The following is a 3,444-nucleotide window of genomic DNA, read 5'->3' as shown; positions in this document are numbered from 1 at the left end:
GCATGTCAAGTTCAAGCAAATCCAATTGCTGAGGAAGTTCATATGAGGGACATCCAATCATTTTATGAACCTAGGACAGAGAGGCCACGTTTTATTGATCTTAAGACAGAATCCAAGAGAATGCGTGCTTAACATATCAGAAAACCCAGATGTGAAAGAGGAAAATTTGATAGGCCCTTATATGCTGAAATTTATAATGAATGCTTATTCACTCCTATTCATCAGCTCTGATCATTAAAGTGATGAGTCATTTAAAAAGGTACGTAAAGTGATTTCTGATTCCATCTTATCTAGGGCCTTTCACGTACTTTCCAGTATTCAATTCCACAATTTAGAATTTACAGTGAAAATCCCTAAAAATTTCATCTTTTCATATTTGTAAGTTAGTAAGACTAAATCCTATCAGAGACTTAAGAAAAATAACGGTTATTCTAAAACTTCAGTTGTAGCAATAAAAGAAGAAAAAGGAATAACATGAGAGCCACTGTAGAACTGTCTGCTATTTGAAGCCATTGCAGGTATCAGAAAATAAGTCCTGTGCAGACTGAAATTTCTCTTGCTCCTCAAGTTCTGGCTGAATACATGATTTTTAAAGGATCCTTTAAACATAAAGCATCCTGTATATGCAGACATTGAAATAAAGTAATATTAAAATAGATACAAGAATATATTAAGTGAAAAATACCAAATAAATAAATTTGAGGAGGAAAGTGTTGGAAAAGAAAAGAAAACCATACTGTTTTCACAGTAGACAAGATCAACAAATGAGAGAACTAGTAAAAGTTACAAAAACATCAACTTCCTTACAGCATCTATATGGAGCAGTGATACGTGTTTCCCAGAAAACTGTGAGCAGATCAAACATTCAATCATAGTCTGCTCTGTTACCTAAGACAGACATTTACTCAGAGTTACACAGAAATCAAAGTACAATTTTTTCACATAAACTGCTCATTTATTAGCATTGGTGCAGCAACATAACCATTTCCAGTAAATACATGGAGATGCATGGAGGTGGCAGAACAAGGGGAGGCCAGTGGCACGCTCCTATTTCTTCCATTCCTCCTTGTTGTAGTACCACCTGGCTGAGAACCTGTGAATCAGGCTGACCTTCATGTACAGCATCCTCTTGGTCTGCTTGGTCACCCACTCCTCTTCCAATGTGTGGGGGATGGAGCTGTACCCATCGTGCTTCTCCCAGATCAGAAGGAGTGGGGAAGTCCTTGAAGATCATGCCATCACCCACAATCATCTTCCACTCTTTCCTGCTTCTGTTCATTTCAGCAAAGCTCTAATTGAACTTAATGGGGTACAATTCAACTTTTTCATTAGTAGAGAGGCTGCTCCAGGAAGCCCTCTCCTCCTCTTCTAAAGTCTTCTGGTGGAGAGGTTCTTGATGTGGGCCACCTCAGGCAAGGGGATAGCGGGGATAGCTGGTGGACAAAACTCGGGGGAGAGCATAGTCTTCATTCTTCAGGACATTTCCATGTGCTCTTACACACACTGAGTGGAAATTGCTCACTTGCCAATTAAGCTAAACACTCTGGTAGCAACATTCTGCCACTACTGTCCACTGCCCCAAAATATAATTTTTGATCCAAATATAAAATAATTAAAATTGTACTCAACATTAAAACAGGAATTTCAGGTTGACAGATTTGCTGAAAGTCTATGTTGAAGAAGAAAACGGCACATAGGAAGATATATTTTCAAATATGTTAACAACATGGTCATTTAGAAGGCAAAAATCTGTTTATTCTTAACTATCCATGATTATCTGTGAAAATAAAAATATGAAATTGCATGTGGTGAATTTCCATAAAATGGAAATTATGTTTTTGGATGAAGAATCAACAACTCTGACACTGCTTGCAAACTATGTTATTTTTAAAGTACACAATATTCAATGTTCCCATGAGCATGACATTAGAAATATTTCACAACCAAACATAGTAATAAGATGACATGGTATGATTTTCAGAAAGGGCTACAAGAAGGTAGACTCTATATCCTGGTGTACTTGTGGGTCTATTTGCTGCTTTAATCAAGACAGAACTTCTGCTGGAAACAATGCTGTGAATTCTTGTTATTTCATTTTGTAAACAAATTCACCAGAATGATAATCACAATGTCATTTTGGTATCTTAATCTAAGACTTCTCTCTTAAAAGTGCGTTTATTTATTATTAAATCTGATCGCTTATAATAAACAATATAGGATAGAGACAAAGAATTGTATTAATTATGTATTAGCAGTTTGAATATAAATATACTGAGAAAGAAAAGACAAATAATCTATTCTAATTAATGTGTAGTTTTAGTATTAGTTCATGATTCAATGGCAGCCCATTGTGTCTTAGCTTGCCTAGGAATGTGTTACTTGTCTGGGCCTTCTCTAGTGTTTAAACTCTTCCCATTCACACTGATTTGGTGACTCTTATACTTCCCTCTGACAAACATTTTCTGTCTTTCCCCCCCACCCCCTCTTTTTTAAGAGGCAGAAAGAGAGAGAAAACATGACAGCATGTTGGTAGTGTGGGCAGGGCAGAGGAAAAGGGAGAGAAAGAATATTAAGCAGGCTCCATGCTCAGCATGGAGCCCACTTGGGCTTGTTCTCACAATCTTGAAATCATAACCTGAGCTGAAATCAAGAGTCAGTCGCTTAACTGACTGAGCCACCCAGGCACCCCTAGTTTTGCTTCTTGATCCTGGACAGCTTCCTCCTGATATTAATGACAATACACTAATTCCAGAGAGCTCTAGGGCCCTGTCTCTAAATCTTCAGATTTCAAATATAATTGCAGAGATATATTATTGTTCATGGTCAGTTTTAAACTTAATAGTGGAACTCTTAATTCCCTCTCATAAAAATTAGAAGCAGGCAATAGTATCAGTTAGTGTTACATAGAAGCTAGACATGAGCAGTGGAAGGAACACTCCAAGTCCGAGTCCCAAGTCCTTGGAGGGGAATAATAGAGAAATTTCTAGAGGCAAGGATGGTGATAAGTAAACCCAAGGACACAACATCCTGACCTGTGGCTTCTAAGACCTTGGGGCTGACGGATTAAGAGCCACTGGTTGTGAGCATGCATTCTCCTCTTCCTCCTCTACCTCAGGGTAACTCCTAGACTCATTAATACATTTGCATTACAGTTACAGCCTCCATCTCCATGGAAAAGGTTGCCATGATGATTGGGGAGCAAACCTTGCAGGGTCAAAATCACCTCCTTCCAACCTGTTGGGGGAGGTTCTCCAAATGCTTAGAAGCAGCCTTCATTAGCGACCACCCTACTATATATCTTGGCTCCTCCCAGCCCAAAGAGACAAAACAAATATACAATCCCTAAAGAACCTAGGGACAGTTTCACCTCATGGAACCTCCTTGCTCTCCCACCTTGAGACTGCACTTTCGCTTTAATAAAACTGCTTTATACTTGTTACTTCC

At 38.5% G+C, this 3,444-nt stretch overlaps 1 pseudogene across 1 annotated transcript; it reads right to left on the bottom strand.

Annotated features, from left to right (window-relative positions):
- Positions 1-1,047: 1,047 nt before the first annotated feature.
- LOC308346709 (cytochrome c oxidase subunit 4 isoform 1, mitochondrial-like) lies at positions 1,048-3,186 on the bottom strand (annotated as a pseudogene). The gene is made up of 2 exons: positions 3,151-3,186; positions 1,048-1,563 (listed from the first exon to the last, which is right to left on the bottom strand). The product of its transcript is annotated as a cytochrome c oxidase subunit 4 isoform 1, mitochondrial-like (transcript).
- Between the last annotated feature and the right edge of the window lie 258 nt (positions 3,187-3,444).

Source organism: Martes martes (assembly GCF_963455335.1).
Source record: "Martes martes genome assembly, chromosome: 7".
NCBI classification, from domain to species: Eukaryota; Metazoa; Chordata; class Mammalia; order Carnivora; family Mustelidae; genus Martes; species Martes martes.
This window is presented reverse-complemented; position numbering and strand designations above follow the sequence as displayed.